Here is a 25,770-nt window from a genome sequence, read left to right on the forward strand (position 1 = left end):
CAAGTGTTCTTTTTCTTAGGGAATTCTCTCCCCTGTCTGACACTTTAATTTAAATTCACTTTGTGTTTATTTTCATAGAAATATTTCAATGGAGGCAGAGTAATTTCCGCTATTTATTAAATTAATCTTTCCTTTGTCTCATCAAGCAGCACTTTTAAATTACTCAATTTCTAATGTATTGTTTCACTAATGAAATTAGAAGATGAAATAAGAACTTGCTTTTAGGAGATGAGGCAAGACTTAGAATTTCAATATTCCTAATAAAATATTTAATTCAAAGCCACTGGGGAACATACAAATTGTAACTTTGTTCCGCTAATGGTTGTCATCTGAACTTATCAAGAAAAGGAGAATATTATCAGTGAGTTTCATAGGGCTTGATGTCATTTGGTATCAGTCTGTTGTTCTCTGAGGTATGTGACAAATGGCAGGGGCAAAGAAGTGACCAAGTAATGACCTTTCTCACTGATGAGTTCTGAACATTGTAGATTTCAAAATGGTATTGATTCACTTTCAATCAAAATACACCTTATAGTGAGCACTTTCGCATGATCAGAAAGAGTGAGCCAAACATACACACAATAAAATAGCTTCGATCAGCGAATGGATAGATCAGCAGTTAAAAGCACTTGCTACTGCTGTAGGAGACCAAAGCTAGTTTCCCAGTAATGACATAAGGTGGATTACAGCTACCTGTTCCTCCAGGCCCAGGGGATCCCACAAGCTCTTCTGACCTCTGTAGGAACATTTACGCCAGTGCACATATCTTCACATAGGCACACAGACAGGGAGATACAACACACTCATACAAACACACATACACACATACACATAAAAATAAAATGAATCTTTCTCCAGCCTCCTAGGTAGCAATGAATAGCCTAATAAGAGCACCAGTGGAAGGGGAAGCCCTTGGTCATGCCAAGACTGGACCCCCAGTGAACGTGATTGTTGGGGGGAGGGTGGTAATGGGGAAAGGATGGGGAGGGGAACACCCAGAGAGAAGGGGAGGGGGAGGGTTTAGGAGGATATTGGCCTGGAAACCCGGAAGGGGAATAACAATCGAAATGTAAATAAGAAATACTCAAGTTAATAAAGATGGGAAAAAAACGAATCTTTTATAAACCAATACCTTAATGGATAGGTACATTTAGAACCAACTTATAGTACTGTTTCATTTGTTGTTTTTTTCCTGTTCATTTTAATCAGAAATTGTTCTAATAGCTGAATGTATGTCCAAGATTTTGAAATATTTTAAAAAGTAGACGTTGGAGACTTGAGAGATGGATTAGTGGGTTTGGAGGGGTTGTTATTCTTGCAAAGGACTAGAGTTTGGTTTGGAGATTCCAAATCACATAGCTCACAACTACTCAACTCGAGTTTCAGGGTATCCCGTGCTCTCTTCTGGCCACCACGTGTAACTTTATTCATGTATGCAGACCCACACTGAGAAACTCATGTGCCCACATGTATTCAAACAGAACATACCACAAATTAGGTTGTATTTGAGTACTTAGTGTCGAGAACATCCTACTCATGTAAACACTGCCCTGGGCTGCAGTATTTTCCTTTAGTAGGAGTAACTTTAAGGCTCTTCCTCTGATGATGCTAACAATGTATTTCTTCCATGTAGATCCTTAGGTTTTCCCCATCAGCCTCAGTGTTACCAAGTCTCTTCCCTTCCTCAGCAATGTCAAACCCTGCAAAATAACTTTATCAGAATCAGGGGCATTTCTTCATCAAAGGTGGAGGCTGTGTCCATCCGCCAATGGCCAAGATGTTGCATTATTTTACCGTGGCATAGAATGTCATGTTAGTTTTCATAATATTCTATGAAAAATAACTGAAACAAAATTAACTTATCATTTAGTGTCTATGTTAATTAGGCTACAATTTTAGAGTTAATTTAAATGAGAGTTAAAACATAGCAATATCTCACTATGTTATTTTAGTCAAGTAGAAATCTGAAACAAGCACCATCCCCAGTAATTGGAAAGATGAACATTTCTATGTATAGAGACTACAAGCTTCTCTCTCTCTCTCTCTCTCTCTCTCTCTCTCTCTCTCTCTCTCTCTCTCTCTCTCTCTGTGTGTGTGTGTGTGTGTGTGTGTGTGTTTATTTGTGTTTGTGTTTTCTGTGTTGTGTGCATCTGTGTGCACACATGTAAGAATGCACATTCCTGATTGTGCAAATGAGGAAAAGATTAGATTTATGGTATCTTTCTCTGTTGCTCTTTTTCATAGTCTTTACTTTTTAATTCAATTTTTAACTTTTTTATTTATTTGAGGGATATGGGTTTTTCCTCTGTATGTATGCATGGCTTTGCCTTACATGCAGGCAGGGACTGCAGAGGCCAGCGACGGGCAGTACAAACAGCTGTAAGCTGCCATGTGGATGCTGCAATCATAAGGTCTTAGCACATCTTTCAATTTATGGCAAAAGGAAATGAAACAAAAATCAATAATAACAACACAACAGATCTTAACATAAAATAAGTCAATTGTAGTGGAAATTTTTTGTGTTATGGTGACACAAGCTTAGCTCTTATAGTGTGACGTCCATCTTTTCTGTTGTCATTCAAAAATTTAATGAGCTACTTCCAATGATGTCTTCTACACTGATATTACAGATAACTTACATCAGCTCCTATTGCAGTTGTCTTCTATCAATTTTCTCTTAGCCCATCATTCCCTTTTGAATATCCTTGTTGATTCTTTATATTACACTCACATATGCCCTCATAGGCTAATGTTACCAGCTAGGTTGAATATCTTACCGTATCAATGAAATCCAGATTTCAGTCATGCAAGATTTTTACACATAGATTTTTTTTACCAAGTTTTATTGGTAAAAATAATCTTGCTTATGCTTGCTTTGTAAAACTTACTTTTCATATCATTAATATTAACTTTTTGAATATCTTTCTAGTTCATCCTTATTAAAAAATAGGAAATGGTCATACTATCCCTACATTAAATGGCCTGGAAATGGACAAAAGCTTCCTCAGAAATAAAAATAAGAGCATAAATATTGAAGGTAGAGTAAATATATCCAAACGTATCACTAAAGTACAGTGGAATTTATAAGGTTTATTTTGTAACATAATAAATTTACATTTTGGGGGTTAGGATATCTGAAATGATTTTAATCTCTCACAAACTCATTTCAAAATGAAACATAAAAATAATAAAAGGAGTACAAGTTGTCTTCTCAAATAGAGAGTGAAGCAGAAAAATTATAAATAAATTTGGAATATTATTCAATATCTAGTTCTCTCCAGAATCCCACACACAAAAGAGTATTTTTTCCCAAGGCTACCTCAAATTCCATACTAAAATAAGTGTTTAAACCATCAAGGGGTAATAGGTTATACATAAATTTAATATTCTGAAACTCCAGGGCCTCTCAAGAAAAAAATCACAAAATGTTGACAAGGATTTGAGGATAACAATATGTGTAAGACTTATGTATTTGTTGTCTTAAATTTTCATCAGGTAAATAATGTTAACAATCCAGTTATATTATTTAAACTAGTACTCTCATTAGATTGTTTTAGTAAAGTTTTCCTAATGATTTAAGTAAATGCTTATCTAAACAAACCGTCTATTAAACAAATCTTAGCATGCTATTAATGGGAGCTTCAACCTGTTAAGCGAGAGCTTCCTTTGATATCATCTACTTTCAACAGAGGTCCATTTGGAGGCACTTCCTCTCGGATTTGAGCCCTATAAATCTCTTATCTTGCCATTCTTCTTCAAAGGCTTATGTCAAGGTTTGACTCTTCTTTGTTATAGAAATTTTTAAAATCTCAGTTCTAGGTGGCGTAAAACAGGGGAGACCATAAATTGGGGGAGTGAGGACAAAGGGAATGGTGGATCTCTAAGGGGTTAATAGTAAAGATACGGGTTAAATGTGGTAAAATATGCTCTATGAAACCCTCTAAGAATTAATAGGAATATAAAAAGAACTTTGATGGAAACAAGTGATATTAATATCTAGGAAGTTTTTGTAAAGGCTGCCTACTGTTGACAATGCACTTTTTATTCAATTAAAGAGTTATTTTTTCCTAAGGATGTATGTCATTTTATAAATTATCTGTAGTACTATAAATTATCTGTAGTACTAGTGAGACTAAGATTGATTTGCCTTACCTATCCAGTTTGTCAAGAGTTTCACTGGGAAAAATTATCCTTTTTTTTAAGGAAGATTTCTGTGGCGAGCTACGTTCTGCACAGTCAGTTACAAGAAAATATTGGGTTGCTACTATCAATACTATCTGTTTATAAAAACATTATATTCTCATAAAAAGAAGTTTAAGATCAAATACCTTACTTGATATAACTAAAGCATTAATAGTATTAATGTATTTCCAAATTAGACAAAAATCTTCCAATTTAGCTATATTTTCAGAGACTTGCTTTGTATACATTTTAAGATAAAAATTTATTAGCAATTCTAACTTTCTATATTCTCTGTTCCTCTTAAGATAATTATATGAATTTTCCATACATAGCATTAAATATATTTACCATTTACAATTTATCTTTCTGAACATTTTTTGGATTACAGAACTTATAAATATATGCTAGGTACAATTATAATAAAAATTCTCACACTCTGAGTAAAATGTTTTATATACTGCAAATAAAATTAGAGAACTGATTTTGTTGTTGTTGTTGTTGTTTTAAATTACAAGTAAATATAATCACTTGAGGCTTCCAATCCTGCATGCAAAGATCTTGGAAATCATCCATCTAACAGGCTGAACTAAATGAAACATCAACAAGTTTTCTTATATCTGTCAGAAATTGCAATTACTGAGAAAAATGGTCCCACGGAAATTGAAGGACAGGCAATTACAGAAAACCACAGCTTTCCACAACAGAAATAAACAAAGAAAACTTGGAGAAACAGCAGAGCAGGACAACTCTTAAGACAGAAAGGGATCGCTGCAGGCTCAGGAGAAGAGTCTGAGAATGTAAATCAACACTTTTCTTTTTCTTTTTTTTTATTATTCACTTGAATATTTCTTATATACATTTCGAGTGTTATTCCCTTTCCCGGTTTCCGGGCAAACATCCCCCTCCCCCCTCCCCTTCCTTATGGGTGTTCCCCTCCCCACCCTCCCCCTATTGCCGCCCTCCCCCCAACTGTCTAGTTCACTGGGGGTTCAGTCTTAGCAGGACCCAGGGCTTCCTCTTCCACTTTTTCTTAATGAGAGTTTTATACTTAAGTGACAGTTACCTCTAGGAGCCAGGTATTTCTCGAAGAAAAAGTCAGAGAAAAGCCTTTAGTATGCTGACAGGAGAAGTAGGAAATAGCCATTAATAATGTTACATTGTTTAATATCCACTTATTAGTGAATACATACCATATATGTCCTTTTGGGCCTGAGTTACCTCACTCAGGATGATATTGTATATTAGTCAAAAAAAGAATAAGTACAGAATATTGAAGATACAGTCCACAGAACTCGAAACGGTCAACACGCTTAAGGGCCCAAATGAGGACACCTGAATCCCAAGTGGGAGGGAAAAGAGAGCAATCACAAGGGGGGAGGGAGGGACCTGGATGGGAAAGAAGGCTGGGCTGGGGGAAAGAATGGTATTGATTGGGTGAAGGACTGAAGCCCTAAATTCCAGCAGAAAGAATGGAAACAGGCAACCTCTGGAGACAGGAGGTCGGGGAGACCCTCTGGAGTGTACGAGAGACCTGTGAGGTGAGAGATTCTCAGGACTCAAAGGGAAGGACATCAGATGAAATCCCCTACAATGGAGAGAGGCAACTTGTAGAGCCCACCTCCAGTAGAAAGACAGGGTATCAAGTGCAGGGATGTGGTTGCCCTAAATGTACAGTAGAACAAATGAGAGAATTTACAGGTAGTTAAAAAACAACACACTTCACTTGGTACGTGCAATAATGCATCAATTGGTTATTGGTCATAAAGACATCACTTGTATGGATAATGCCACTCAATATTTTTTAAATCATTTGTGTGGTGTGTGTGTGTGTGTGTACAGTAAGAAAGCTGACAAGTCTCAACCAAAGTTAGCATCCTGGAATATGGCATAAGGAAACCAAACCTCTACATGTGGTAAAATGTCTTCAAAGATAGATTCTGTAATATTAAGAATAAAGTTCACCCTAATAGGAGGATAAATAAAGGCAAAAGACAACATGTTTTAAAGAGGGCAACTTTGTGGATGCACATAAACGTAATCATTTATAGGTTAACATATCTGTTTACATAAAGTACTATACTTAAATTTTATTATTTTATCTTCAACAAAATATTAGTCTGGTTAAATAACCGTATAAAAGCTTAACCACACACTTGCTTCCTAAACCATGGAAATTTCAAAAAGTACATTGACATAAACATACAAGGAATCATTCTGTGTACAATATCAGCAAACAGGGATACATTCTCTTCAATGTATTCATCTTTTCTTTCATGCACTGATTTAAAGTTGTTTTATAAAAACAGCAGTAATCGGTTAGAGATGTTTTAAGTCAACAAATATGAAGCAAGTATTTAGAAATATGCATAATTGTCCTTTCATGCAGGTAAGTTCCCCAAATTTGTAAATTATCAAAACTTATTCCTACATTTTCTTTGTTTTTTTTTTTAATTCTGATTTTTGTACTTTTTGTTTGTTTCTTCACACAGTTGCCTGTTTTCTAAGGAGAGAAGGAAATGGTCTGGGCTGGAGGAGGGAGGAAGCGCTCAGAAACGTTGAGGCAGATAAAAGCATAATCGAGGGTATAGTGTAGGCCAAAGTATTGCCAATAAAATATTCTGAAGCTTTGGAAAGGGGAATAATTCTTTCACCTCTTAGTTTTAATTTTTTAAAATTTGATATTTCTAACATTATTGTTTTTTTTTCTCCAACTTTATTAACTTGGGTACTTCTTATTTACATTTCGATTGCTATTCCCTTTCCTGGTTTCCCGGCCAACATCTCCTTAACCTCTCCCTCCCCCTTCTATATGGGTGTTCCCCTCCCACCCTCCCCCATTGCCGCCCCTCCCCCCAACAATCACGTTCACTGGGGTTCAGTCTTGTCAGGACCAAGGGCTTCCCCTTCCACTGGTGCTCTTAGTAGGCTATTCACTGCTACCTATGCAAAGACTGAGGCTAACGTTTCCCTCAAACACACCATGTACATTGATGGATTATTACTATAGTAGGATGGGTAGTGAAATATCTTTGGACTTTCTTCTGATTAAATTTCACTTGAAGAGGCTGGAGAGGCAGTCCAGTGGTTGAAAGAACACACTTATCTCCTAGACCTGAAAATAGAGGTTCACACCCTCAGAACACAGTAGAAGCTAATCATGGTGCCTTCTCTGTAATTCTAGTTTATCTGAATGGAGACAAAGGATCTCACAGGAAAGCTGGTCAGACAACATCGTCAAATCGATGGGCTTCAGGTTCACTGAGGGAGACTGCCTCTGTAATTAAAGTGCAGGGTGATGAAAAACACCCCAGAAGCTCACCTCTGACCTCAACATTCACTCCACACGTTCTAGCACAAGCACGTGAGCATTCCTATTCATGTGTGTACAGACAACACACCTGTCTATAAATGACTAAAAATTAAAAAAAACAATGTGAGGAGTTCGCAACCCTTTAGTTCTTTAGTATTGCTATTACTAACATACAACTTAAGCAAGTAGAATACTCTTGGTATATTTTAAGGTAATACTATTTAGATATAAGAATACTTAGTGATTTAACAAGAATTCTGTTCTTTCTTCAGAAGTGTTATTATGTGTATATAATGGAATATAATTTAGTGTGCTAAGGAAATGTCACAGGATTTAAACCTGACGAAGATTTTTAAAGTGGATCTAGCTCATCATCTCTAGCATTAGAAAAACATATATCAAATCATCTCAGGTGACTTCTTCTGCAAACACACTCAGGTAATATGACCCTACTACACCTATAATTATGCCTATATCCGTACACATACCTATATATACATTCTTTCTCTCTGTCTCTCTTTCTGTCTCTCTCTCTCCATATATCTACCTCTATCTCTATCTGTACTTCTTTCATTGATCTATCCATCATCTATCTATCTATCTATCTATCTATCTATCTATCTATCTATCTATCTATCATCTATTTCCTACCTATATTATTTCTCTTTGTTCAATAGTTCTTCCATTTTTTCTCTAAGCTATCAAGTGAGTGCATTAATGCATTTAAGTCAACCTGCACTTTATGTGTGCATACATGGTGTAGTACAAACTTTCAGGTAAGTTCTACCTAGGCTTGAAGTTTGAGTGTTGGAAACAGTAAAGAACGTTCAGCAGTTGTTCTGAAGATCAAATAACAACTTCTCATACTTCATGCTATTTCATAGTTCATAGCCCAGTTATAATTGTAGTAGGTCTTACAGACTAGACCTTTGTTAATGAGATGCCATTTCAAGTTTCAGGACAAAAATCTTCACTGGCATGGAGGAAAATCTACTTTCATGTTATTGAACCACATATTAATGAATTGGGTATCATTAATATAACAGATCATGTTTCACTTCCATTCTAGATATAGTCTTGCTTTTGCTAACACAAATTCATGTTTTCTGGGAATGTGGAAATGAAATACTATGGTCAGAGTAGTTATAAAATTTGCATATTTGAGGTAAGTTATTCAAAGTTTCTTTAATTATTTTAGTTTTACTTTTGAAATTAAAATTTTAAATCTTTAATGAATTAATTACATAAAGCACAATTAAGGAACCAAAACATACTTTATCATAAGTAAACATAAATACATGTTACTTACAGTCACGAAATGTGTAATTGAATCTTCTTCCAGAGAAAATATCACTAAACAAAATTATTGAAATCTGTCTCATCCCTAGAGAATGTGGCTGCCTTAAAGAGTGAACACTTCATTGATAAAACTATGACCGTATATGAGTTGTTATAAAATTATATTTGTGACAAGTCAGAGAGTAAAAATGTTCTGTAGAGAAAAAAGTGATCAAATTCCTCCTACCTTTACAACTAAAGGAAAAAAAATCTTTAAGACATTTTCTATTTTTAAACTCTTGGATAAAGTTTCAAACACAATAATCACCACTCTTGTTTTAAATGCTCCATTCATTTGGCTCCATTCATTTTGGCTTTTTTCCTGCTGCAAATCATGTACCATCCTCTCCATAGTGATGGCTGATATACTTCAACATCTACCTAGACAGCCTATATTCTACTCAACACAAAGAATAAACATTGTAGCAAGCTAAGTGTTTTCAGTGATTTTAATGTATCCTCTACTTTAACAAAACATATTAAACATTGTAGTACAGATTGATTTTAAAAGTGAGGATATAAATACATGGATAAGTAGGCCATTGGTTATTAACCATATAATTTTGCAGTAAACTTAAAACTATTTAAAAATAATTAAATCTTTAGGGGGACAATTCTTTGTTTAGGATCACCATTCCCACTGGGCATGGCCTAGTTTCAGAGCATGCTTATCTTTCAGAATTCACAATTCACATTTGGCTTTGATCTTTGAGGACTGAACTCTCCCTGCTGATAAGCTATATTTTAAAATCATCTAATATTTTATTAACTCTATAGCTAAAGGGGTTTTTGCAATATATGAAACTTCTTATTTTTAAGTAATGGGATCTCCAAGTATTTTATTTATAGATTATCATTTTGGACCTTGGTAGGGTGCTTTGCTTCTCAGCAGATGAATGTCAATCAATTTTAATCCCAGTATTAACAGAATAATATACCTAGTAAAGATGGACTCTATTCAGATTTTGGTATAATCACTTAAGAGACCATACATTTTTTTCCTACCTTTTTTTTTTTTTTCAAAGTTGAGTCTTTGTTGTTAAGCAAGTGGAGGTGATTAAACATTTAAGGCCACACACATAGAGGAAAAAGTACCACGGATTGAGTAATGTTTCTTCAAAGTCCATGTCTACCTGGTACTGAGATGGGATCTTTTATTTAGCCAGAATCTTTGACGCTGTAATCAATAAAGGATAATGATGAGCTCATTCTGAAATAGCAGAAGTATTAAGCCTAATTAGAATATCATTTTTAATTAAGGATAAAAAAGCTGCTCAGAAACGCTAAGAGAAAGATCCTGCCATTATTTAGGAAGATACCAGAGTTATTCTGCCACAAACAAAAGTACGTCAGTTCTCTATGAACCAGAATGCAGAAAGTTCCTCATTGAAGCCTTTGTAGGACCCAACTGTGCTGACACCTAGGTATTCGGTTTCTAGCATTCTACTAGAGGATGTGTTTATCACATTTATTTACTAGCTGTGTTAATCTCTTATGACATCCTTTGAAAGTAGCAGATTCACAAGTAAAACATTTGATGAAAACATGCTTGATGCATTTTATTGGCTTAATGAACATTGTTTGTGTAAACATTATTGAGTATATACTATACGTTATGTATAATAATAAAAGGTAATAATTATTCTCAGGCATAAAAATAAGATAAAAAAATCTGCTCCTGGATTTTCTATCTGTACTTTATTTCTCCTGCTTTTAGGGAGATAGCTGTGGAATATGAAGCTAAATACGATATCGTGAACTAGAAAAAGTGCTTGGGAGATGAAATTTTATTTTGTTTCGTTTTCTTTTATTTGCTTTATTTATTCTTCTCTGATATAATATATCCTGATTGCATCACTCCCTCCTTCTTCTCCTCTCAGTTCTCCTCCTCCACTTTTCTTCTCCCCAGATCTGCTGCTTCTCCATTTCCCTTCGGAAAATTACAGATGTCCCAAGGGTTTTCAAACAAAGAAGACCTAAAAGGGCGATGTAAAACTAGGCACAAACTCTCATATCAAAGCTGGATGAATCAGCTCAGTAGATGGAAAAGGGGCCCAAGAACAGGCAAAAGAGTAAGAGACACCTCAATTTCCACTGGTAAAAGTCCCACAGGCTAAAGAAACAACGTACTTATAGACCTAGCCCAGGCCCATTTAGGCTCCATGATTGTTATTTCAGTCTCTGTGTGCTCCTGTGAACCCTGCCTTTTTGGGACCTATGTTCTCCTGTTGCCCTCTACCCTCTGGCTTTTACAATTCTTTCTCTCCCTCTTTTGAGCGGTTCCCAGAGCTCCACCTAGTGTTAGGATGTGGGTGTCTACACCTCGGAGCAGCCATTTTAAAAAAGATAGAGAAGGTCACTGCTCCCCGACCCCATGGGAGAGTGAGATCTCCACCTAGACAGGTGGGCACTCCTGAGACTGCAGAGCAGAAGAGACCACCAACACTGCCCACCCCTGCTCACATCCCTGGTCCAAGAGGAGACTGTATACGGCCTCTGGGTTCCCTTGGATAAGGGCACAGGAGCAGGAAATCCACTGCGTCTGAGAAAACGCCAGAACCTGAAGGGAATGAACGGATAAGCAGTTCTCTGCACCCAAATCCCATGGGAGGGAGAGCTGGGCCTTCAGAGAGGCAGACACGCCTGGGAAACCAGAAGAGACTACACTCTGCCCACATGTCTGACCCCAGAGGAAAACACCAAATGCCATCTGGAACCCTGGTGCACAGAAGCTCCCAGAAGGGGCGGCGCGGATCTTCCTGGTTGCTGTCACTGCGGAGAGCTCATAAGTAACACCCCACGAGCAAACCTGAGCCTCGGGACCACAGGTAAGACAAACCTTCCAGCTCCAAGCGACCTGCCTGGTGAACTCAAGACACAGGCCCACAGGAACAGCTGAAGACCTGTAGAGAGGAAAAACTACATGCCCAAAAGCAAAACACTCTGTCACCATAACTGGCTGAAAGAAAACAGGAAAACAGGTCTACAGCACTCCTGAAACACAGGCTTATAAGACAGTCTAGCCACTGTCAGAAATAGCAGAACAAAGTAACAGTAGAGATAATCTGATGGCAAGAGGCAAGCGCAGGAACCCAAGCAACAGAAACCAAGACTACATGGCATGATCGGAGCCCAATTCTCCCACCAAAGCAAACACGGAATATCCAAACACACAAGAAAAGCAAGATCTAGTTTCACAATCATATCTGATCATGATGCTGGAGGACTTCAAGAAAGACACGAAGAACTCCCTTAGAGAAACAGGAAAACATGAATAAACAAGTAGAAGCCTACAGAGAGGAATCACAAAAATCCCTGAAAGAATTCCAGGAAAACACAAACAAACAGTTGAAGGAATTAAAAATGGAAATAGAAGCAATCAAGAAAGAACACAGGGAAACAACCCTGGATATAGAAAACCAAAAGAAGAGACAAGGAGCCGTAGATACAAGCTTCACCAACAGAATACAAGAGATAGAAGAGAGAATCTCAGGAGCAGAAGATTCCATAGAAATCATCGACTCAACTGTCAAAGATAATGTAAAGCAGAAAAAGCTACTGGTCCAAAACATACAGGAAATCCAGGACTCAATGAGAAGATCAAACCTAAGGATAATAGGTATAGAAGAGAGTGAAGACTCCCAGCTCAAAAGACCAGTAAATATCTTCAACAAAATCATAGAAGAAAACTTCCCTAACCTAAAAAAAGAGATACCCATAGGCATACAAGAAGCCTACAGAACTACAAATAGATTGGACCAGAAAAGAAACACCTCCCCATACATAATAGTGAAAACACCAAATGCACAAAATAAAGAAAGAATATTAAAAGCAGTAAGGGAAAAAGGTCAAGTAACATATAAAGGCAGACCTATCAGAATCACACCAGACTTTTCGCCAGAGACTATGAAGGCCAGAAGATCCTGGACAGATGTCATACAGACCCTAAGAGAACACAAATGCCAGGCCAGGTTATTGTATCCTGCAAAACTCTCAATTAACATAGATGGAGAAACCAAGATATTCCATGACAAAACCAAATATACACAATATCTTTCTACAAATCCAACACTACAAAGGATAATAAATGGTAAAGCCCAACATAAGGAGACAAGCTACACCCTAGAAAAAGCAAGAAACTAATCGTCTTGGCAACAAAACAAAGAGAAGAAAAGCACACAAACATAACCTCATATCCAAATATGAATATAACAGGAAGCAATCATCACTATTCCTTAATATCTCTCAACATCAATGGCCTCAACTCCCCAATAAAAAGACATAGATTAACAAACTGGATACGCAATCAGGACCCTGCATTCTGCTACCTACAGGAAACACACCTCAGAGACAAAGACAGACACTACCTCAGAGTGAAAGGCTGGAAATCAACTTTCCAAGCAAATGGTCAGAAGAAGCAAGCAGGAGTGGCCATTCTAATATCAAATAAAATCAATTTTCAACTAACAGTCATCAAAAAAGATAAGGAAGGACACTTCATATTCATCAAAGGAAAAATTCACCAAGATGAACTCTCAATCCTAAATATCTATGCCCCAAATACAAGGGCACCTACATACGTAAAAGAAACCTTACTAAAGCTCAAAACACACATTGCACCTCACACAATAATAGTAGGAGACTTCAACAACCCACTCTCATCAATGGACAGATCATGGAAACAGAAATTAAACAGAGACGTAGACAGACTAAGAGAAGTCATGAGCCAAATGGACTTAACAGATATTTACAGAACATTCTATCCTAAAGCAAAAGGATATACCTTCTTCTCAGCTCCTCATGGTACTTTCTCCAAAATTGACCATATAATTGGTCAAAAAACGGGCCTCGACAGGTACAGAAAGATAGAAATAATCCAATGCATGCTATCAGACCACCACGGCCTAAAACTTGTCTTCAATATCAATAAGGGAAGAATGCCCACATATACGTGGAAATTGAACAGTGCTCTACTCAATGATAACCTGGTCAAGGAATAAATAAAGAAAGAAATTAAAGACTTTTTAGAATTTAATGAAAATGAAGGTACAACATTCCCAAACTCATGGGACACAATGAAAGCTGTGCTAAGAGGAAAACTCATAGCGCTGAGTGCCTGCAGAAAGGAACAGGAAAGAGCATATGTCAGCAGCTTGAAAGCACACCTAAAATCTCTAGAACAAAAAGAAACAAATACACCCAAAAGGAGTAGAAGGCAGGAAATAATCAAACTCAGAGCTGAAATCAACCAAGTAGAAACAAAAAGGACCATAGAAAGAATCAACACAACCAAAAGTTGGTTCTCTGAGAAAATCAACAAGATAGATAAACCCTTAGCCAGACTAACGAGAAGACACAGAGAGTGTGTCCAAATTAACAAAATCAGAAATGAAAAGGGGGACATAACTACAGATTCAGAGGAAATTCAAAAAATCATCAGATCTTACTATAAAAGCCTATATTCAACAAAACTTGAAAATCTACAGGAAATGGACAATTTCCTAGATAGATACCAGGTACCGAAGTTAAATCAGGAATAGATAAACCAGTTAAACAACCCCATAACTCCTAAGGAAATAGAGGCAGTCATTAAAGGTCTCCCAATCAAAAAGAGCCCAGGTCCACACGGGTTTAGTGCAGAATTCTATCAGACCTTCAGAGAAGACCTCATACCAATATTATCCAAACTATTCCACAAAATTGAAACAGATGGAGCAGTACCAAACTCCTTCTGTGAAGCCACAATTACTCTTATACCTAAACCACACAAAGACCCAACAAAGAAAGAGAACTTCAGACCAATTTCCCTTATGAATACCAACGCAAAAATACTCAATAAAATTCTGGCAAACCGAATCCAAGAGCACATCAAAACAATCATCCACCATGATCAAGTAGGCTTCATCCCAGGCATGCAGGGATGGTTTAATATATGGAAAACCATCAACGTGATCCATTATATAAACCAACTGAAAGAACAAAACCACATGATCATTTCATTAGATGCTGAGAAAGCATTTGACAAAATTCAACACCCCTTCATGATAAAAGTCCTGGAAAGAATAGGAATTCAAGGCCCATACCTAAACATAGTAAAAGCCATATACAGCAAACCAGTTGCTAACATTAAACTAAATGAAGAGAGTCTTGAAGCAATCCCACTAAAATCAGGGACTAAACAAGGCTGCCCACTCTCTCCCTACTTATTCAATATAGTTCTTGAAGTTCTAGCCAGAGCAATCAGACAACAAAAGGAAATCAAAGGGATATTAACTGGAAAGGAAGAAGTCAAAATATCACTATTTGCAGATGATATGATAATATATTTAAGTGATCCCAAAAGTTCCACCAGAGAACTACTAAAGCTGATAAACAACTTCAGCAAAGTGGCTGGGTACAAAATTAACTCAAATAAATCAGTAGCCTTCCTCTACACAAAAGAGAAACAAGCCAAGAAAGAAATTACGGAAATGACACCCTTCATAAGAGACCCAAACAATATAAAGTACCTCGGTGTGACTTTAACCAAGCAAGTAAAAGATCTGTACAATAAGAACTTCAAGACTTTGAAGAAAGAAATTGAAGAAGACCTCATATGATGGAAAGATATCCCATGGTCATGGATTGGCAGGATTAATATAGTAAAAATGGCCATTTTACCAAAAGCGATCTACAGATTCAATGCAATCCCTATCAAAATACCAATCCAATTCTTCAAAGAGTTAGACAGAACAATTTGCAAATTCATCTGGAATAACAAAAAACCCAGGATAGCTAAAACTATCCTCAACAATAAAAGGACTTCAGGGGGAATCACTATCCCTGAACTCAAGCAATATTACAGAGCAATAGTGATAAAAACTGCATGGTATTGGTACAGAGACAGACAGATAGACCAATGGAACAGAATTGAAGACCCAGAAATGAACCCACACACCTATGGGCACTTGATTTTTGACAAAGGAGCCAAAACCATTCAATGGAAAAAGATAGCATTTTCAGCAAATGGTGCTTGTTCAACTGGATGTCAACATGTAGAAGAATGCAAATTGATCCATGCTTATCACCCTGTACAAAGCTTAAGTCCAAGTGGATCAAGGACCTCCACATCAACCCAAATACACTCAAACTAATAGAAGAAAAACTAGGGCAGCATCTCGAACACATGGGCACTGGAAAAAATTCCCTGAACAAAACACCAATGCCTTTTGCTCTAGAATCAAGAATTGACAAATGGGATCTCATAAAACTGCAAAGCTTCTATAAGGCAAATGGCACTGTGGTTAGGACAAAACGGCAACCAACAGATTGGGAAAAGATTTTAACCAATCCTACAACAGATAGAGGGCTTATATCCAAAATATACAAAGAACTCAAGAAGTTAGACCGCAGGGAGACAAATAACCCTATTAAAAAATGGGGTTCAGAACTAAACAAAGAATTCACAACTGAGGAATGCCAAATGGCTGAGAAAAACCTAAAGAAATGTTCAACATCTTTAGTCATAAGGGAAATGCAAATCAAAACAACCCTGAGATTTCACCTCACACCAGTGAGAATGGCTAAGATCAAAAACTCAGGTGACAAAAAATGCTGGCGAGGATGTGGAGAAAAAGGAACAGTCCTCCATTGTTGGTGGGATTGCAGACTGGTAAAACCATTCTGGAAATCAGTCTGGAGGTTCCTCAGAAAATTGGACATTGAACTGCCTGAGGATCCAGCTATACCTCTCTTGGGCATATAACCACAAGATGCCCCAACATATAAAAAAGACATGTGCTCCACTATGTTCATAGCAGCCTTATTTATAAAAGCCAGAAGCTGGAAAGAACCCAGATGCCCTTCAACAGAGGTATGGATACAGAAAATGTGGTACATCTACACAATGGAATATTATTCAGCTATCAAAAATAATGCCTTTATGAAATTCATAGGCAAATGGTTGGAACTGGAAAATATCATCCTGAGTGAGGTAACCCAATCACAGAAAAACACACATGGTATGCACTCATTGATAAGTGGCTATTAGTCCAAATGCTTGAATTACCCTAGATTCCTAGAACACATGAATCTCAAGACGGATGATCAGAATGTGAATGCTTCACTCCTTTTTTAAAAGGGGGAACAAGAATATCCTTGGCAGGGAATAGAGAGGCAAAGATTAAAACAGAGACTGAAGGAACACCCATTCAGAGCCTGCCCCACATGTGGCCCATACATATACAGCCACCCAATTAGACAAGATGGATGAAACAAAGAAGTGCAGGCTGACAGGAGCCGGATGTAGATCTCTCCTGAGAGACACAGCCAGAATACAGCAAATACAGAGGCAAATGCCAGCAGCAAACCACTGAACTGAGACCAGGACCCCCGTTGAAGGAATCAGAGAAAGAACTGGAAGAGCTTGAAAGGGCTCCTGACCCCTTATGAACAACAGTGCCAAGCAACTAGAGTTTCCCGGGACTAAGCCACTACCTAAAGACTATACATGGACTGACCCTGGACTCTGACCTCATAGGTAGCAATGAATATCCTAGTAAGATGACCAGTGGAAGGGAAAGTCCTTGGTTCTGCTAAGAGTGAACCCCCAGTGAACATGATTGTTGGAGGGAGGGCGGCAATGGGGGGAGGATGGGGAGGGGAACACTCATAAAGAAGGGGAGGGGGGACTAGGGGGATGTTTGCCCGGTAACCGGGAAAGGGAATAACATTCAAAATGTAAATAAGAAATACTCAAGTTAATTAAAAAACAACAAAAAATACAAAGATGGAGAAGGTAAGCACCAGTACCAAGTTGCAGGTAACATTGTTGCCATGGCCACGGTATCAATGATGACATAGAAAGCAACTTGCAATGGAAAATGTTAAGTCCTTTTTCTCTAAATGAGTTTGATAACTTTCGTTTCAAGCATTGAGCTTGAGAAGCATTTTACATTTCCAGGTTGGCATGATTAGAACATAGTAAGCTAAATAAACTTGGATCTTTGCATAGAAGTGTGATTAAAACAGAGAAGAGAGAATGTGAAGAATTAAGAGACACTGTCCAAACGCTTACTTTTAAGGACAAATCAGTTTTTCAGAAACTCAGGTCAATCCTAACCCCTACATATGTGCCACACTTTTCATGGCCTTGCATAGTCTACAGATAACATTTTCAAATGTGTTTGATACAAAAGCCCCGATGTGTACTCGGATTTATATTTTTGTTTCTGCAATAAAATTGCTTTCTTCTTGAACTCATTTCGCATTTGACATTTCAGAGTAAAGTTAATTTCAAGGGAACATCAATACATAATACAAGAGGTTTTCAATATATATATATATGCATGTGCATATATAGTGAAAGATAATCCCCAAACGTTTGCTTGAATTTCCTTTATCTTTGAAATTGTTGAAGGAACACTTACTTAAGAACTTAAAAACATAAGCTTTGGTTCCTTTTAATGCTCTTTCAGATTATTACATTATAGACAAATATGAAATCTGTTTTTGGAATATAGGGACCCTTGTTTGTTGTTTTTGTCTTTATGCTATTTTATTTTCCTATTCATTTATTACATTCTCTTTCCATTTTTCACAATTTTATTCCCTCATTATTCATTTATTTCTGAAGTGTTGGTCTATTTTATTTTCTGTATGAGTGTTTTGCTTCGGTGTATAGACATGAGTCATATGGACACCTTGTGCATACAGAGGCCAGGGAAGGGTTATATCCTCAGGAACTGGGTTTACAGGCAGTTGTGAGCTGCCACATGGGCGTCTGGAATGGATCCCAGCTCTACTGTAAGAGCAACAACTGCTTTTACATGGAAAACCATCCTCTACCTTCCCTTCTTATTATTGCTGCTTTCTCTCTCTCTCTCTTCTCTCTCTCTCTCTCTCTCTCTCTCTCTCTCTCTCTCTCTGTGTGTGTGTGTGTGTGTTCAATAAACTGAAGAAATCTGTTCTGAAATCTTATTTTTCATATTTTTTACATATTTTCAAATACCAGTGATTTTTAATGTAAGATCTTTTAATTAAGTGGATTAAAAACTACATGACATTTGATATTACCTGGTTGTATAATTTCAGAAAATGGTAAACTGAAGTACCCAAGTGAACGAGTGGAGAGAACACCACTTTATCTTGTGTCCAATGCAGTGGACCTGTAATTTAAATATATAAGGACAAGCTGAGGCATTCTTCCTTCAGTATCTGGGCCTAAGAGCAGAGTAATCTGAAGTCTGGATGGAGCACCCACTGATGATCTCTAGCAGGAAAGCAAAGGCAAAGGGACCTTATCTATGGAACCCATGGTTCTCCTCTAGTTCATACATAGCCCTAGAGCTGAGTAATGGTAACTTTTGGCCTAGCCACTAGTTCCTGCCATCCATACAGATAGTATTCCTGCCTAGTGAGTGACTGTGTGTTTGAGACTCTGAGAGGGAGGAACCATGCCTGTGAGCAGCAATGGTGTCCTAGACCAGCCTCAGGTGGTATAGGGTGGACAGGTCAAAGAACCAGCTATGCAAAGCCATTTGTCTTGTGTAGCTGCTCAGTGGTTGCACACACCTATAATCCCAGCACACTAGAGGCAAGAGGATTTCTGAGTTCAAGGCCACCCTAATCTACATAGAAAATTCCAGGGCAGCCAGAGCTACACAACGCAACACTCTCTAAAACAACAACAACAGGAGCAGCAACAACAAATAACATTAACCCTCAGAACAAAACATACACAAACAGAAACCCACAAAGCCTCTTTTGCACTCAGCTCTCCAGGAGGGTGTGTAAAGGATGTGCCTTGTGCTAGGAAGGCTGAATTTGGCCAAGGAGCTGCAGTTGATCTGGAAGAGCTGTGGTGCTCACAAACACAGACCCTGGAATCAGATAATTACCGACTCGGATGTCCACTCTGGATACACTGGAGGCTCTAAGTTGCATGAGTCCTTGGTACCAGGGGACAGAGGTGCTCTTCTCTAGATCTTTTGTTCTTGTTTTTTGTTTCTTTGTTTTTCGTTTCCAAGCACCTTTTCTCTTAGCCCAGGCTCAATTCAAGTTATTCATCCTCCTGAATCATCTGGGATTATAGGCATTGAATACCATACTCTGATTAACATACATTTTATTTTTTGAGACAAGGTCTCCCATCCTAGCTTGGTCTATAACTCATAATGTAGCCCAGGCTGCCACAATGTAGCCCAGGCTGTCATTGTATTTGTAATCCTCCCACTTCAGCTTCCATCCAAGAGCTGGGATTACTGACTTGCACCAAGTATGGCTTTGCTTAACTCCCCCCTCCCCCATCCCACCCCTGCCCTCCCTCCATTTCTTCCTTCTTATTAGGTTGGTCTGTGTCTAAGTTCAACAAGATCCTTATCTTCACAAACCATACCTGGAACAGAAACCTGTCCTGTCACAAAAATCTACCATAGCAGCCCTTCCATCTCTTTCATGAATGCTTCATGAACATTGGCCATAGTTTGTACTGAGGCAAGAACCAAAGGACCAGACCTGGGGGCTGCCTTGGCAACAACAGAGTCATCCTCTGACCTTTGGGGAACAGCAGCCACCCCCTTATTTTCCAGGCACACTCTGAGTGCAATGGGCACAAACCATGTGACCTCTGCCTTGGAACTGGTGATCTGGGGTTGGCACTGATGGTCGCTGTGGCTTTCTTCTCGACCGTGGCTGCACCTACATCATCTGCTTTCAGTCACAGAATGAGGCTGGTTGTGGCACTCAACACACCTGAGTTGGGCAAGGGAGCTCGTGGGAAAAACCGAGGTGGGACAGGTCCAAGAGAAGGCATCAATGGTTGGCATATCATGCCAAGATGAGGAGGAAGGATAGCTGGAGGTATAGGAGGAGGTAGTCTTGGTGGAGGTCCTCCAGGAAAAGGTTAGAGGGCAGATCTCGGGGAGGGCCAGAAGTTCAGCCTGGTGGTGGTCCTGGAGGTAAATTTATGGTAAATTACCTCATATTCCTGGCATTAGAGGTGGTTTCAGGAATGGAGGAACCCCTAGGGATGACCGAGGAGGAAATCTGGTAGATGACCCAGGAGGTAACGGTGGGGCAGGTGGTGGTACAAGAGGTGGCTGCCCTGACAGGTTAGGTCCTTGTATCTGAGAAGGAGGAACACACTATGGAGGAGCCGAAAGCTGTGAAGAGGCAGCGAATGGGCCATCAGAGTGGGAATCTTCTTTGTGCTGCCTTTTCGATTGCTTTCTGCTTCAGAATCATCAGTCTTTGCCGTCATCCTCCTCTGAAAATTCCTCTACTTCCTGTCCTTCCTCAGGAATTTCCTGAGCTGCTATTTGAAGTATCATGGCTTCAAGACGACTCAGCTCCTGCTTGTTCTTCCTCCTGGACTTTCCAGATGTAACAGCAAATCCGACACTGAGACCTGATTTCTCCTCAACGTTGTGTGGTGTGCTCATTGTCATCATGGTGCATGAACTCATCCCTTTCACTCTTTGCATCAGATCTGTCAGTGTCGCTGGTTTTAGTACTGTCATCAGGTTTGTCCTTGTCCATGTCCTCAGGATAGAGATAGTGGTTGTCTTCACTGGGGCACATCATCATCATCATGACTCCTCTTAGCACATTCTGATCTGTGCTACATGTCCTCATCTCACCTCTGAGGAGGGAGATCTAGAGCAAAGCCCAGTTGAGGGTCATACATCTGCAGACCTTGAGGAAGTGGTGAGCCAGGTAGAGGGCAAGGCGATTTGTTGCCAGGAGGCAAAAGTGGGACACCATGTCCTAGGGAGGAAGGTTAGAAACTGCTCAAATTGGAGGCCTGTATGATGAGGTTTTCCTCAAGATGGAGGGAGGCTGGGCACCTGGAAGCAGAATTCCTGAATCAAGATGTTGGAAGGACCATGCAGTATGGCTGGCAAAGGGATGTTCTCTATTTCCACATGCTGAGGGATCCTGATGGCATCAAAGTATGGGTTTATAAATTTCCCACTCTTGGTAGAGGTTGTTGCTCTTTTGCCTATGTTGTCAACTTATGAAGTCCCATTAATCAGTTCTTGATCATAAAGTACAAGCCACTGGTGTTCTGTTCAGGAAACTTTTTCCAGGGCTCATGTGTTCAGGGCTCTTCCCCAATTTTTCTTCTATTAGTTTGAGTGTATCCAGTTTTATGTGAAGGTCTTTGATCCACTTGGACTTGAGGTTTGTGCAGGGCGATAAGAATGGATTTATTTGCATTCTTCTACATGCTGACTGCAAGTTGAACCAGCAATATTTGTTGAAAATGCAATCTCTTCTCCATTGTATGGTTTTAGCTTCTTTGTCAAAGATCAAGGGATCAGGGGTGTGTGGGTTCATATCTGGGTCTTCAATTATATTCCATTGATCTACCTGCCTGTCTCTGTACCAATACCATACATACAGTTATTATCATTATTGCTCTGTAATACTGCTTGAGGTCAGGGATTGTGATTCCCCCAGAGGTCCTTTTATTGTTGAGGATAGTTCTTATTATCCTGGGATTTTTGTTATTCCGAATGAATTTGTGAATTGCTCTTTTTCTTTTCTTTTCTTTTTTTTCGGAGCTAGGGACCGAACCCAGGACCTTGCGCTTGCTAGGTAAGCGCTCTACCACTGAGCTAAATCCCCAAACCCTGCTCTTTCTAACTCTATGAAGATTTGAAATGGAATTTTGATGGGGATTGCATTGGATCTGTAGATTGCTTTTGCAAGGATGGCCATTTTTACTATATTAATCCTGACCTTGGGAGATCGTTCCATCTTCTGAGATATTTTCCAATTTCTTTCTATACACACAATTCATATGATCAAATTAATTATTTCAAAAAAAAAAAGCAAAACAAATCTCTGCAGTCCCACTAACTCAAAAATGGGCAGCTGTGAATGGAAACTCCAAGAATTTAGCAGTTGGACAGGCTCAGGAGAGGATAATAGTTTCAGCTGGTCTTCTGTATAAGCTGGAAACCTAAAGATGTAGGTTCCAACAGATCTGCTGTCAATTACGGGCAAGCAGGTGAAGAGGAGTGAATCTTCCTTCTCCAAGGTTCTTAAGAAGGTGAGGCCCAGATTGAATGTGTGTGCCACTATGCCTGGATCTGGAACTTGCTTTGTTCCAGGCTGACCTTGAACTTAGAGATCTTCTTGCTTCAGTATCCTGGAATTAAAGATCTGTACTATCTTGCTTGGTCCTAAGCTTTTCATGACCATGCCTCAAGATTTCCATGTCAAGATCCAGGGCAGAAGTCTAAGCCTTCCAGCCTCAAGATAAGGATCACAGGTATGCCCTCCGTTTCTGGATTGTAGTTTATTCCAGATGGAGTCAGTAGACAACCAAGAATTGCCATTAAAAGTTGAAATAAAACAGGAGTGGGGATAATGAATGTGACTTTGAGGCTCCCAGGATGGCAAGAGATCAGCTAGAAGGCTACCCTTTAGTAATTTCTGTTAAGGGGCCTTCACTTGGATCAATTGGCATCTTGAAACCTCACTTCAAATACTATTTAGAAGGTTAGATAATTGTAAATGATTATCAAATGAAAATGAAAATGTAAAAATTGTCCAGTTAAGTTTATTTTTATCCAAATATTCTTCCCAGAATGTAATGATTCACTCGGATTATGAAATTAATTTATTAATAAACTCCTATGGCAATAGCTACACATGTTTGGGATATGTCAATAGGGGAAGAAAATATGGCCTGTATGTGGACAGCACTATCTCACAGATAAATGAGAGCCCATACCATGTATAAAGAGGAGAAAAATTTTAAAGCAAACTGGGTGTGTGCATCCCTTTATTCACATTTTCTGATAACAAAATGGAACAAGCTTCTTATTTCCATCAACACAAGCTGCCCTTTGGCAAAGCCTTCCCCTAATTTGTATCTCTGAATGTCTTTCTTTACTTTTTCTTCTTCTTTTATTCCTGTAGAGATGCCATTTAACAGAAAAGCCTTTATCAGTAATCCCACCTGATATATCTTCCCCATTTCCTGTTTCACACAGTTTTATGTTGTTCATTCTGAGTATTATGACATTATTAACCAACCACCTTGTTTTATTGTTTCCTTTGCTGTGTTTGGGATTCATGCCTCCATGCATGTTAGACAAGTCTTCTTCCCAAACGCTGCTCTTAGCTCAAAAGGAATGTTTTAAAACCAGTAAATCAGAGGAAAATTGTGTTGATTTCATTCATGTGGGAAGTAATGCAGCCCTCCAATCACGCAATATGGAGAGCAGAGAAGATAAGAAAGTAGATACAAGGAAAACTGTGACCTGGAATCACAAAAAAAAAAAAAATGGCTTTGTGATATATGAAAAGTAGTGATACAGAAAGAAGCCCAGAAAAAATTGTACTAACTTCCTATGTGTTTGTTTTAGAGAATTATTCTTGTTCCCCAAGTAGAACCTTAGAATATGAGTTAATGTCTCCAGTGATGGGAATAGGGTAATTCGAATCTAGGAAATACTTGGTTTCTGAGGAACAGTTAACATATTTACAAAGTGCTTTCCCTTTCCAAAATAACTCTAAAATGTCTACTGGAAGTGAATGGGGAAAATTGCACATAAATAAAATATCCTTGGCTTCAAACACTTTAGTATGCTTTAGCATAAATGCCTTAACAATTCTGTCAATAAAAATGAGCAAATTTTTGTAGTAAGTGGGCAAATTATGTTTTTTAACCCAAAGGATAAAAATCATCTTTATCCATAAGAATGCTCAGCTAAGAGGAGAATGCAGTCTGTAGGCTGACATGTCTTTCAGGTACCATGGAATTAATTTACAATTCAACTTGGCCTGCAACCGTTTAGTTCATCAGCTCACACTGTACAACTGGATGACAACTACCTAATAGCTGAGAGCAACTTCAGATCACTTATGCACATGCACACAGTTTCACATAGCACTTCAAGCCAAAAATATTACAGTAGGAAAGGGGCTAAAATCTATATAAAGACTGTACTACACTTAGCATCATAGGAAAATTAATTCCCAAGACTTGACCAATGAGCCAAGGGATGGAGAATGTAATGTTATGTTTGCAGGAATACCTGAAATATATTCTCAGCTTTCGAGGAATACTACAAAATTACTACAAAATAAAAATTTTAAAAACTGTTTTGTGAAATATTTTCTCTTTCATATATATATATATATATATATATATATATATATACACACACACACACACACACACATAGTTCCTCTTTCATACACACACATATATATATATATACATATATATATATGTATATATGTATATATAATTTCCTCAGATCTAAATTTGAACTAAGGCTTAAACATAAATTGATGCTGCTAAAATTATTTTTAAAATTATCTATCTGTATGACTACTAAAACTATGATCAATCACCTATGAGCCTTTGATATGTGGTATTTTATTGTTTGTTTAGTTATTTGATGACAAGTGTCCTTATACACTTCCCCCAAACCCTCCCAATTCTCCCTATCTACATACCAACACAAGCTACAGAAAGACAACAACATCAATAGGAACAATATCAAAGGCCCAAAATAAAAATCAAAAGAGGTAAGCTAAAGATAAAACTAAGAAGACAAAATATGCCACCAATCCAAAGGAAAGGAAGAAAAGTACACAAGAAAACATAGAGTCTATTTTGGGTTGGGCAACTACTCTCGACGGCTAAGTATGCTCTGGAGCATTTTTGATTTACCAGTGACATTCCACCAGAGGAAGTGAATTTTCCCTTTCCCAGCAGGTTTCACAGAGCTGGGCATCAACCATTTCAGAGAAGCTACCTTCTGTAGATGATAATGTAAATTGCAATGGAGAAAGTTCTGGATTTTGTGCAGGGATTGAGAGACTTAGGGAGTTCAGCCCTATTTGAATAGTGATACCCAAGTGACATTTGGGAAAAGTCAAAATAAAATAAAACCTACCGAGATCAAGATAAGGTCTTTCTAAATCCCACCTCCATA

General features: G+C 38.2%; 1 pseudogene; it reads right to left on the reverse strand.

Annotated features, from left to right (window-relative positions):
- Positions 1-20,235: 20,235 nt before the first annotated feature.
- On the reverse strand, positions 20,236-21,765 carry LOC116898463 (annotated as a pseudogene).
- Positions 21,766-25,770: the final 4,005 nt, after the last annotated feature.

The sequence above is a fragment of the Rattus rattus genome, chromosome 4 (assembly GCF_011064425.1).
Source record: "Rattus rattus isolate New Zealand chromosome 4, Rrattus_CSIRO_v1, whole genome shotgun sequence".
Classification (NCBI taxonomy): domain Eukaryota; kingdom Metazoa; phylum Chordata; class Mammalia; order Rodentia; family Muridae; genus Rattus; species Rattus rattus.